A 13,773-nucleotide genomic window follows, 5' to 3' on the forward strand; every position below is an offset into this window, starting at 1 on the left:
AAACCCAAACAGGTAGACTTGCTTTTCCCTCTGTTGGTTTCAAAGCAAAACCGTGCTAGCACCCCAGAAATGAGTCCTCAGCCCCTAGAAGTTCCTCAAAGTTGAGGTCTCTCACTATAGAGGTTCCAGCAACCTCAGCTCTCTTTCTAGGTGGAATGGTTGCCTCCCTCACCTCATTCCGTAGGCTATTTTAGAAAAACAAAGGGCCTAGGGACAGTATTAGCCTTGGCCCACCAGACACTTTACAGCTTTATGATGTAATTCCAAGGAGAACCTCCATCATGGAGCCACTCCAACTTCCTGTAGTCGCTGCTTCGGGTGTTATGGTAGGATCAAGTTCTATTTCCTGAAATTTAAATCTCTGCAGCTGTGGGACAGATCTGTCGCTTCAGTGCACGCAGTCATTAGGGAGCGTGTCCTGTCACTCAGGACACACTACCCAATCACGTACCTGCCACTCAGAATGGGCGGAGGGCTCTTCCGGGTCTCCATGCTGAGTGTTCTGCTCTGTCTGTAGCTGAGCGGGTGTGAGTGGGTGCGCGTGCAGCGCTGTGAACGCTGTTGCTGGAAGCTGTGGGGAGAGCACGGGCGAACTGGGAAGCGACATCATGGTGAGCAAGGGGCCACTGTCCCCAGGCGGAGAGGATCGGCTGACTGAGCGGGGGAGCGGATGTGGTGGGAACCACCGGGCGGCCAGATGTGGCTCCCTGTGCAGTGCTTGCAACTCTAGGAGCCCTGACTGAGGCCTCTGAATCACTTCGCTCTGCGTCAGCTCAGAGCGCAGAGAGCAGGGACTATGTGTTAATGAATTGTGGTTGTGTTGATCTTGCTTTCGCTCCTGTGGTGCTTATGCTTTCTCTCTGTAAAGCAAGTTTCTAAATCCCAAGAACCCTAGTTTCTTTAGTGACTTCTAGAATTTTTTCACTTTGGACTTAGCATTTATTGTCCAATTAGAGTTAATTTCCTGGAGGTTGTAAAGTCTGTGTCTAATGTGTGTGTGTGTGTGTGTGTGTGTGTGTGTGTGTGTGTGTGTGAGACATTTGTAACTCCATACTTATTGAGTGTCTTTGACTCATTTGTCAAAATCGACTGTGTGTTTTTATTTCTAAATTTGCTGTTATACATTGCTGATCTTTTATTCTTTCCCAAATAGTACAGTCTTTTTTTTAGTTGTATGAGAAGTTTTGAAATTAGATGGTGTCACATATGTACGATTTATTCAATCTTTAGTTGATCTTATTTTTTTCCCATATGACCTTTTGTTTTTAGTTTTCTGTAATTGATAGCATAAATTGTTAGTATTTTTACTGGACTTTTATTGAATGTATAGTTCAAGTTAATTTTTTTTCCTTTTTTTTTGTTTTTATTTTTTGAGACAGAGTTTCTCTGGCCTGGCCGGCCTGGAACTCACTCTGTAGTCCACACTGGCCTCAAACTCAGAGATCTGCCTGGCTCTGCCTCCTGAGTGTGGAGATTAAAAGATGTGTGGCACCATCCCTAGTTTTATAGTTCAAATTCTTAAATGACATAATATTGAGGCTTCCTTTCTATAGTCATAGAATTCTCTTTTATGATGTTTCTTGATTTTTTAAATCATAAATTTAATAGTTCTGGTCTATTGATAGTTTTTAGAATTCTATGTATTTCTGACTGTTTTATTCATGGTGAATAAGAAGCATAGGGGTATGTGTTTTTAATTTTTCCATATTTATTCTATTTTAGGTATGGATGTTTTGCTTGCATGTATGTATGTTCACCATGTGTTGCGGACCCCACAAGCCTCACATCCTGTAAGAAAATGATCCATGCTAGACAAAGAATGAAACTCAAGTTGGCACTACCTTTGCAAGTACTTGAGCAAAAACTTTTAGCGTCTCACCCCAGGATTTATTTTTCTTACATATTTAAACACAGTAAAACTTTGGAAAAAGGTTTCCTCGTGACAACTATCACAACAAAGCTTCAGGCAAAGCTACGTGAGATCTCCCTAGCAATGTAGCAAAGCACCTGTGACCTTTACAGTAAAAATGAGTTTGGGAGGCAGAGCCAGGCGGATCTCTGTGAGTTCGAGGCCAGTCTGGACTACAAGTGAGTTCCAGGAAAGGCACAAAGCTACACAGAGAAACCCTGTCTCGAAAAACCAAAAAAAAAAAAAAAAAAAAAAAAAAAAAAATGAGTTCTATTGGCTGATAAACAGATCTCAGGGCAAGGACCTAAGGAGGATGGATTTGTAATAAGCATAAGTATCCTTCTACTGATGGAGAATGCAAAGTACATGGGAACCTCTTTCATAAAAGTGGGTTCTATTCACTATAAGAGTAAGCTCAGGATAAGGGCCTAAATAATGTTCAGGATATTGGGGCTTTCAGGAAGGCTGGCTCCATAGAATAGCAGATCCCCAGGTTGTTAGACAACATTCACTCCAGACTTCTGGGTCACCAGGCATCAGTTGTTTTTCTTCCTTTGAAGAAAATAGGCCTGTGTGCTTAGCACGTCTGATTCCTCCAATGCTTGTTTAAGCTGTGCCACCTACAATCACATTTGTCTTTGGTGCCCACAGAGGACAGAAGAGGACATGAGATCCCCTGGAACAGGAGTTAGAGATGATTATGAGCCACCATGTGGATTCTGAGAACTAAAGTCAGGTCTTCTGCAAGAGCAGAAGCACCCTTAAGTTCTGAGCTCTGACCACTCCTAAACTTGACAGATTTTAAGTTTGTGTGTGTGTGTGTGTGTGTGTGTGTGTGTGTGTGTGTGTGTGTGTGTGTATGTGTGTGTGTGTGTGTGTGTGTGTGTGTGTGTGTATGTATATGTGTGTGTGTGTGTGTGTGTGTGTGTGTATGTGTGTACATGCACAGGCTAAAAAGGCAATGTTAAGAGAGTTGAAATTAACTAAAAATGTGTCTTTTGGGGCTAACAAGATAGCTCAGTAGGTATGCAGGTCAGTTTTGTCAACTATAATAAGCTATAGTCAGATTGACCTGAAGGCAAGTGTGCAGGGCATTTTCTTGATTAATGATTGATATAGTAGGGCTCATTCCACTGTGGGCAGTAACACCCTTAGTAGGTGGTCCTGAGTTGTATAAGAAAACAAACTGGATAAGTCATAAGAGCAGATGAATAAAGCAACATTCTTTTAGGTTCCTGCCCTGACTTTCCTTCCTGATGGACTATAACCTGTAAGCCAAATAAACTCTTCCTCCCCCACTTTTGCTTTGGTCAGTATTTTATCACATTAGCAGAAACCAAACTATGGCACTAGGCTTCTCTCTGCTTTGGTGTGCATATACCCACATGCATACACAGCAAACAAATATATGTAAAAAAAAAAAAAAAAAAGAAGAATCTATCTTTTGGCTGACAAGATAGCTCAGTATATAAAATTGATTGTGGCATGAGTCTGATGAACAGAGTTTAATCCCTGTTTTGAAGCAAAGTCACATGACCAACAAGACCCTGAACTATTTCAACAGGTGGCACATCTCATGGAGAGAAATGGAGAGAGACAAGGGACTCCTAATTTTCTTAAAAAATAATCCAGTAAGTGTGTCAAGTGACCTTAACAACAAATGCAACAACAAAAGGTTAATGCTTGGTCACTTACATGGTCTTAATCACCTAACAAGAAAGTATAGGCTGGGAGATATAGCTCCACATTTAAGAACACTGGCTGCTCTTCCAGAGGACCTGGGTTTAATTTCTAGAACCCAGATTGGGGCTTATAAACATCTATAATCACAGTTCTGGCATCCTTGGGCCCTGTATCAACATAGTGAATAAATGAGACTTTTTAAAGTATAGCCAAAAATAGAATAATTGGTAATAATACACACACACACTTAAAAACAAAACAATTGATAATACAGTGACCATAGTCCACCCCCTTAAATTCTGGATATAGACTACTAAATAAGGCAGTCATAGCCATCCTAGCAATAATAAAAAGGTAAGTTCTATATTCTGAATTTATCAGGAATTGTAACTCTACTGTGTGCTTTGGCTTGATTTATTGTTTTTCTTTTAGGCATTGTTGGTATAATATATACTTATAACCAAACTCATGATTATCCCCCCCCCCCCCCCCCCCCCCCCCCCCCCCCCCCCGCCTTATATGTAGCTTTGTTGTTCTTTAAGACAGAATCTCACTGTATAGTCCTGCTATATAGAATTCTGTGTTGACCTGACTGGCCTTGAATTAACAGATTTCCAACTGCCTTTGCCTCTTGAGTGCTTGGATTAAAGGCACGTGCCAATCAATACATACAATTTAATAGCAGTATGGCATGACAACTATTAGGGTGCAGTTGTGTCAATCACACTGTAGTGGGAACTACCAGGTCTCTGAGTGGACCCTATCAGTGAGGGAAATCATGCTTAGTTCTGGAAACTTACCCAGTTATCCTGGGCTAGTGAAGACATTAATTAGTCGTGGATCTTGGGAGGATCTACAAGTACCACTTTCCTAAACTAGCATAATCTATAATTACATTCTAAATATTTACCTTACATCCACAAATTAGTATAGCACTCACCCCATATCAAAGCAATTTCTGTTGTGACAGACAGAGACACCATAAAGAGAAAACTACAACTGGTCAGAATGCGGGTGTTGTGGAGCCCAGTCCCAAGAGATGCATCTGAACACAACTCCTGCATCTAAGACTCAGGGAATGTTTCAGAATAGGGGGCAGAAAAATTGTAAGAGGCAGAGGAACAGGGATTTTGTTGTGAGAGTGTGTCTCCTAGAAATGTCTGCATCTATACCTGTGAAGTCTCACCAATAGGGTACCTAAACATGGCCTAAACAAGAACTGCCACAACAGATATGCTAATGTGGATTCGGGAATCTCTATGAAGTCATAACCCTAAATGAAGAACTACAGGATGTGGTGTATTTCTTGATTAATGATTGATGTTTGAGGACCCATCCCATAGGGGATAGTGCCACTGTTGGGCAGATAGTCCTGAGCTGTAAAAGCTGTAAGCTGAAATAAACCCTATCCTAACCAAGGTGCTTTTGGCTATTTTATTTTCTCACAGCAAAAAGAAACCCTAACTAAGATAGAAATTGTTACCAGGTCTTTTGGGGTATTGCTGTGACAAAGCTGAACATGTGTTTTTGGGAGGACTGTGTTTTTTGTGTTTGAAAAGCCAATGAAGGCAGAACTCCATGGGCTCTTCTGTGGGAGCTTGGAAGATAAGAATATTGATAGCAATGTAGGTAATGGAGAACTGGCTTGGGAAGTTTCAGAGGGGAGTGTGAAAGTCCCTTAATGACTCTAAACAGGCTGTTTGATATTTTGAATTAAGAATCTTTGCTGGTTGTGGCACATGCATTTAATCCCAGCACTAGGGAGGCAGAGTTAGATGGATCTCTCAGTTTGAGGTCAACTTGGTCTACAGAGTGAGTTCCAGGACAGCCAGGGCTACACAGAGAAACCCTGTCTCAAAAACCACAAAACAGCAACAACAAAAGAATCTGTGCTTCTGGCCAAGTGAGGAATAATTGTCTCTGATTAAGAAGAGATTTGTCAATTATGTGTATGTTATTATATTTTGTGCCATAGTATTCCTTTTTAATCCTTTAAGATTTTTGTTAGCTTGGTCCTATCTCTACTTTGAGTTGTCCCCTTAAAGACGTATGGTCAATTGATTCTCCTGTGTTGACTAGCTGTGATATAGAAGAAACTCCAAGTGATAGAATTGATGTTATAGAGGATTTTATGCTTAGGAGACATTATCTCACACAAAGTAGAATGTAGCTAAGGGAGGGCTGCCTCCAAAATACCCCAAATATAAGTAATATGCAAACCAGGCCTGTAAGAGATTTAAGATGCTATGATGTAAATATTCTTTCACCAGGATTGACTAACTGTTAAGCTCCATTCCCATAACAAAGGAGACAACCCAGATTTAAAACCAGGTCTCCTAACAGGCTGCTCTGGGAGAAAGTACAGGATCACAGGCATCATGAAGTCCTGGTTTGCCATAGGCACAGTTCCCTTCTTGAGAAAAGCATTAGTTGTGTCAGGTGTATAAGATGACCCCAGGTAACAATTATTTGAAAGCAGACAACACTGAAATACTTAAGAAATGATTTTGGCAGTATCGTTGGGGTGTAAATCATTCATCTATGTATCCTGTCTCTGTTTAAATTTTTCAAAGTAAAACGGGCCAGGAATTGAAGGAAACTTAAGGATGACTGACTGCATATGTGGAATGCATAAGGTGTATATAAGCTAACACAATCTATGATGTGTCAGCCCCTCTTTGAGCACTTGCCATAACTGAATGTGTACTGTTATTAAAGAGATTTTTTTCTTTATTAATCTCCAAGTATTTTAAGTAATATTATCCTGGGAAGACATTAATTTTAGAATAGCCACACCTCCAGCCTTTCAGAAAAATACTTTGGAGATAAGTTTTCTTATGTTGGCTCAGGTGGCCTTGATTCTAGCCTGTAGCCCCACAGGATATGACCTTACTATCTTTCTGATTAAACCTCTTAATTCCTTGGATTGAATGTGTGTAGCACCACAGAGTTCTAAAGTTACCTTTTTGAGTTGCCTAGTGGACTGTTCATTGCAGTAACAGGAAAAGGATTTGTGGGGGAGGGGCATGGCTTCTCACTTCAGACCAGAATAGAAGGAACAGTTTATTGTTTATACCACACAGGGAATGGTAGGCAATGGCTAGACCACAACCTGTAGTTTAAGGCATTAAACTGCAGGGGTCTCCATTATGAAGAAGGACCTGAAGGGGCAGGGTGAGTGACTTTGTGTAATTTCTAAGTGTTGGGTCCCAGGGACACACAAATAATGGGGAACAGACCACCAAAGTCTATGAACCAGAACCAAACTTTATTCCAAAAATTGCCACGGGCAAAAGAAGCTTACTAGTTAACTGAGACCACAGCCAGAGTTCAGGCTTCTGAAACTGTGGCAGTGTGGGTGGGTTTTGAACCCCTTTTTATAGTAAGAAGTAAGCATTAGGTATAAACAAGATAATTTTTATAATTTAGAGGTTAAGGTAAGAAACATATTGCATTTTAAGATTTACAATTCCTGCTAACAAGATTCTTGCTAAATAGTGTTTATAGAAGCCTGCAGCTTTCCTGACACAGCAAATAGTGTTTGCAAAAACCTGCAACTTTCCTGACACAGCTGTTTTCCCATAGCAGGGAAGGATATGAAACAATGCAAAGCAGAAAGTCAAGTAGGGGCATTTGGTTAAAGTTTATAGAATGGGACATATGCTAGAAGTTGTGTAGTAACCACTATTAAAAGTTAACTTTGGTCCACAGCAGTTGTCGATTATAAGTGGCAGGGGGCTTTTTGTAAAAAGTTAACCTCTGGCTGCAGAGAGCCATTGTAAAAAGCTAACCTTTGGTTGCTGGCAGAGCTGCCCATCGTAAAGGAAAGAAAACCATTGTTAAAAGTTATTCCTAGAGCTGGTGACTGTCATCTTCCATCTCTTTAGCCTTACAATTTTATATCCCTATGTTTCTATATTCCTATCCCTAGACTCTTCACTAAGCATGTATGGCATGTGAATGAAGGCACTTAATAATCTCTCCTGTGCAATAAGTGTAAACCTGGCAGACATAATGAAGTCTACTCAGGTGTAACATGCAAGTCATTTGGTTTTAACTCCATCTGTCATCTTATAGCACTTAGCTGCTAGCATTTTACTTATAGTCAGACAGCCTGTTATTAGTGCATTTCTTCTGCCAGGGAAGGGCCTACTCTTTTTTTTTTTTTGGTTTTTCGAGACAGGGTTTCTCTGTAGTTTTGGTGTCTTTCCTGGATCTCATTTTGTAGACCAGGCTGGCCTCGAACTCACTGCGATCCACCTGGCTCTGCCTCCTGAGTGCTGGAATTAAAGGCATGCACCACTGCCGCCCGGCTGGGCCTATTTTTTTTTCAAAGCCAGTAGATCTAAGTTTTTTTTTTTTTTTTTTTTTTGTGACGATATATTTTTTTTTTTTTTTTTTTTTTTTTTTTTTTTTTTTTTTTTTTGAGACAGGGTTTCTCTGTGTAGCTTTGCACCTTTCCTGGAACTCACTTGGTAGTCCAGGCTGGCCTCGAACTCACAGAGATCCGCCTGGCTCTGCCTCCCGAGTGCTGGGATTAAAGGCGTGCGCCACCACCGCCCGGCGTGACGATATATTGTATACTCTAATAAATTTGCCTGAACTGCACTCAGCAGTTAGCATTTTGCTTATAGTCAAGACAGCCTCTTATTAGTGCATTCCCTCTGTCAGGGAAGGGCCTACTCTTTTTCAAAGTCAGTAGAGCTAAGTGGTTTTTTGTGGTGATATATGGTGTACCCTAATAAATTTGTCTGAAGATCAGAGAACAGAACTAGTCACTAGATTAAGCGTAGAAGCCATGCAGTGGTGGCACACACCTTTAATCCTAGCACTTGGGAGGCAGAGATGCATCTGGATCTCTGTGAGATCAAAGTGAACTTGGACTGCATACATGAGATTGACTCAGTCTAGGAGAGAAACAGAGCCAGGCAGTGGTGGCACACACCCTTATTCCCAATACTTGGGAGTCACATGCCTTTAATTCCAGCACTAAGAAAATTGAGACAGGAAATAATATGGGTGGGTAGAGAAAGGTATATAAGGAGTGAGGAGACAGGAACAAAAGTCTTCTGGCTGAGGAAATCTTTTCAGGCTGAGGAGTCCTAGAGGTAAGAGGTGACTTGCTGCTTTGTCTCTCTGACCTTTCAGTATTTACTCCAGTTTCTGGCTTCAGGAGTTTTTGTGAAGACCATTTAGAATTCATGTTACAGGGTTGTTTTTTTTTTTCAATCATTTTTTTTCTTTTTTTGTTTTCTTGCGACAGGGTTTCTCTGTGTAGCCCTGATTGTCCTGGAACTCACTCCATAGACCAGGCTGGCCTTGAAATCACTGAGATCTGCCTGTCTTTGCCTTCCACATGCTGGGATTAAAGGCATGCACTACCACCTGGCTCAATCATTTTTTTGTCTTTTTTAAAAAATTAAGTGTTGGTACCCCCGCTTTTTAAATTCAATTTTGTGTACTCGCACCACTGCTTTAATCTGTTTGTTCCTATTGTCCAGTGTTTTCCAGCCATTAAAAAACCCATTCTACTTTTCTCAAGTGGTATTTATTTATGTTTAGAGATATAGCTCCTATAGACCAGGCCTGCCTCACACAAAATAATTGAGAATTGCTTCAAATGACTAATCCTGTCTCTGCTAATCCAGTGTTGAGAAGAGGTTGCAAGTCATTCCAGACTGGGCCTGGACTGGGCCAGTGAGCAGGAAAAAGAGACAAGGGATTGAATGTCAGGCGACAGCACAGACCTTTGTTGGGGAGATGGGAATTCTGAGGAACCTGTGTCAGAATTAGATTGCATTTACAAACTTTTATTTAATCACAGTACAGAATTAGAGGGGGCTAAAAGGAGGTTGAAAGTTTTCCTGTTTTGCAGTAGTTTGGATTACCAATGAGTCATGATTTTATCAATCTTAGGTGATTTGGCTATTTCTGATTTTCCACAGATAGGGCAATCAAGAACCTGGATAAAGAAGTGAATTTTTTTTTCTAGAAATCAAATTATTGTAGCTACACTAGTTCAACCAAAACAGAAGAACTGGACAAATTGGTGTGGCCCTACCTACCATGTCTGTTATTTTTCTGGCAGAAAATGTACAGCCTGAGAGAAAAGGTGTGAGTTAACGTTTGGAATTCTCTAATACAATGTTAATCCCTTGAGCACATGGGTCCATAAAAACCTGTTTCAGTTCTTTAAATTTTTTTGTGATTATGATTACAGCATTTAAGCCTTCCATATTCTCTCTCTAAGTCCTCTCTATGACCTTTTCTTGCTTTCAAATCCATGTCCTCTTTTTGCTTTAATTGTTGTTATTGTTTGAATTTAACCTAAGCTTGGCTGCAGGACTTTCCTATTTTTGAGGCAAAGGAATGGCTGCATTGGACGCTGAGTGTATAATGGACCTGAAAACAAAGGACCATGCATCTAGGAGGAGGAACTGGAAGTACTAAGGGAGACTTGAAGAATTTCTATCTAAATGCAAGCAAGGGGCTCTGTTTGCCCTTGGGGTGAAAGGGATGGCCTGTGCTGTCTGAGTTATTTGATTTCATCTTATTATGTAGAGGAACTACTGCTGTAGCAGGAATCTTATTAATAAAATTAATAAAATCAAACCCGAGGCCAGTTATTGGGGTCAATGGTGGTAGATCAGAGAGACAGAACAAGCCACAGCTAACCTCACCTGGCCAACTTCTCAGCTGGTCCTATTTTCTCAGACTGGAAGCTTCTGTGTCCTCATCCCAATGGCTCTCAGCTGAACTGCTGCTCAAAAGTCTGAATGCTTATCCAGCCAAAGGCTTAACCAGCCAAATGCTTCTAGTTTCTGGTCCTCACACCTTATATACCTTTCTGCTTTCTACCACCACTCCCTGGGATTAAAGGCTTGCTTTCAGGGATTAAAGGCGTGATGAGTCACCATACCTGTCTGTATCCTTGAACACATGGATTTCTGCCTCTGGAATGCTAGGATTAAAGGCGTGTGCTGCCACTGCCTATCCTTTATGTTTAATATTGTGGCTGCTCTGTCTCTGACCCCAGATAAGTTTATTAGCATGCACAATATTTGGGAGAATACAATACCACATTTCCTCTCTTTTTGTCTAAAATTTAAAAAAGCTTATAACTAATACAAGAAAAATTATATCCAGTAAGCATATACAATATACACAGTCAAGATTACATTAACGATGTCTAGTCCATTAACATTTGACAGATTCAGATAAAAACTCCATTATATATTAACAATGTCCAGTGCAGTAACATCTGATAAACTCAGACAAAAAATTTTCATTACTTATCTTATTTAAAACAAGTAGCTCCTTTTTAAAAGTAGATTTCATAATCTCCCTTTTTATCTTATCATGACCATATTCTCTCTTTTTTCTTTTCATAATGGATTCAGTAGTCTACCTTTTGTCATTTTTATGTCTTCCCCTTTTTCTTTTCAGTGTAGATTCAGTGATCTACCTATTTGTCCTATTATTTCTTTATCATTTTTCTCAGAGTAGATTCAATGATCTATCTCATATCTATATTCTCTTTTCCTTTTTGCTTTCTAGGGGTAAAGATATCTTTAGGGAATCTTGAAAAGAAAAAATTTAGGTTAATTGTCAAGTCCTGTATCATTTGTCACAAGTCCTTGTTCAAGTAGTCTGTCTGGTTGGATCATCTCAGCTAGTCATCTCGAAATTGTCCTGAGCAGTCTTTCCATGGTGTTAATCAGATTAATGGCTTTACCATAGTCCATGTGGAATCATCATTGTGGGATCCTGTCATCCTTTTGAAGATTTCAAAGTCACTGTTAGGCATGGTCATGGTTCCCTGCAGACTTTTTTTTTTTTTTTTTTTTTTTTTTTGTGCCTCCTGTGTGGTTTGGAGCAATCACAGTCTCATAAATGTCTGTCTCTCGGAACCATGAACACATTCTTCCCTAGAAAGGAAAATCTTCACAGCAATTTCTCCCCACCATTTATCTTGACAAACTTTTCCAAACTGACCTTTGCCGATGCTTTCTTGTAACACGATGGTCCTGGCAATTCTTCTCTGAACAAGCATCAGTAAACCCTTTGTCCCAGGTAGCAGCATCATTACAGTCACCAACATGATGAGAAGAAGCCAGCAACTCAGAGCATCTGCTGCTGCCTCCATGGTCCCACCACCGTTTGTGGTTCCGCCCAGGCCAAAGCTTCTCCCAAGTCTCCTAGGCCAGCCTCAAACTCGGGATCCTCCTGCCTCTGCCTCCTTCAGCAAATCCAACCGGCGTGCACCACCACAACCGGCCAAGTGTAGCTCAGGCCTGAGCCTGGGGCCCACAAGGCCACAGGCAAGAGGCTTTTTTGTGAATGCTTATCCAGTCAAATGCTTAACCAGCCAAATTAACTTGTCCCCATTGGAATGTTAGGCTAGCACCCAGCCAGAGAGTCTATTCTCATGACAATGGGGCACTTTCTTTTAACAGGCCTTCATGACTAATATCTACTTTTCTAAAGCCTTAGGTTCAGAAATCAGAGCTCTCGCAATACTTTTGGCATCTTCGGCCTCTGGCAAAGAGGAACCTACTTAGAGTCCCAAGGACATTTCTCTCTTTTAATCAAGAAAGAAACTGATTGCTGTGGGGTCATTTTACGCTAAATTACCTAGTTGATTGATTTCTACCTCCAGTTCTTATTTCTCCTCCACCTGAAGAGGTCAACCAAATGAGATTGGGGTTACAATTGATCTGGTTTCTTTCTGTTGAATTTGGGGTGTCAGTTGTCCAAGTATTAGGGCACTCCTTCAGAGGGCCTCTGTAAGTGACCTCCAACTGTCAGATGTAGAGAACAAAGAAAGTCCTTGACAAGTGTCTAGAAAGGATTAAAAAGACACTGTTGATGGGCTCACAAGAGCCCCCATCTTTTGAACTCCTCATTTTCCTTTGGCCTCTAAGGCTATTCTCCAGAGTGATGAACCCACAATCAGCTTTCATGTCCTTTGATAGCTGTTGCATCAGCTAAAAGTCAGTGTGATGCTCTTGACATGTGACTTCTAGATAGGGAGAGAAGAGATATTTTGCCATCATTTAATCTTTAGATTAAAATAATATTGCCTGACGGTGGTGGTGCACGCCTTTAATCCCAGCACTCGGGAGGCAGAGCCAGGTGGATCTCTGTGAGTTCGAGGCCAGCCTGGTCTCCAAAGCGAGTACCAGGAAAGGCGCAAAGCTACACAGAGAAACCCTGTCTCGAAAAACCAAAAAAAAATAAAATAAAATAAAATAATAGACCTGTCTCCCTTGGCTGTGGGCATGTGCCTCAGTGAGCCAAGGTCTCAAGTTTTACACCTGGGCAACATCTTTTTATCAAGAAGAAAAAATTAGTGAGATATAGTTGTCTAAATAACATCTCGTATAGATGAACATCTAATGTCTGGAAGTGAGTGTAATTCCTTGGATTGTTACCAATGCTCTTATTCTTTGGTTAAACATTCATCTTGAGTGCTGAAGACTGTATAGGTAGCCAAAATTAATTTTTTTTTTATTTTTGTACTGTCAAGGCCAGTTGAACATCTAGTCCTCAGGGGTCACTTCCGCTTGAGATGAACATCAGACTTTGTAGCCTTTCTTTTACAAGTTGTCCATCAATGTGAGGATAAGTCAATATATCTTCTGTTGAAGCACTGATGAAATCTTGTCTCTATTCAGTCTTCTCTTTGTACATTGCATACTGTTTAGAATTCATTGAGTGGGTTCTCTATGCTCTCCTTGAACAAGAGAACAGGTGATGTTCCACAGTTACAGAACATTAAGAGATGGTGTACAGTCCCATGGAACCTCACTGACCTTGGAGGGTAAAGGGGAATATATTCTTCCTGTTAATTCATCTGACCACATTAGAATAGCTTCTGAGTATAGTTATGCAACACCCAGGAGATCAATTTTATACCAGTCTGATATAATACTATGTAGTATTTCAATAGCCACATGTTTTTTAAATAAACTTCGATTTGATAACATTTTAGCTAATCTTTGTAATTGATCTATGACTTTACAAACTTTAATACAATATACATCATCTTTAAATCTCACTTTTTATATACCTTAAGAAACTTACTCAGATTCTCATAACTTGAACAAACTTTCTAGTCTTTTTCATTCTGGAGATAACCACCCATCTTCATCTTCATATATCTAAGTCTTTTACTAAGG

The 13,773-nt window shown here is 40.4% G+C and overlaps 1 pseudogene; it reads left to right on the top strand.

The window, feature by feature from the left end:
* Positions 1–412: 412 nt before the first annotated feature.
* Positions 413–13,773, top strand: part of LOC128094742 (zinc finger protein 431-like) — a 102,263-nt pseudogene continuing 88,902 nt past the window's right edge.

This window comes from Peromyscus californicus, unplaced genomic scaffold (assembly GCF_007827085.1).
Source record: "Peromyscus californicus insignis strain IS unplaced genomic scaffold, ASM782708v3 Scaffold_4__1_contigs__length_199733344, whole genome shotgun sequence".
Classification (NCBI taxonomy): Eukaryota; Metazoa; Chordata; class Mammalia; order Rodentia; family Cricetidae; genus Peromyscus; species Peromyscus californicus.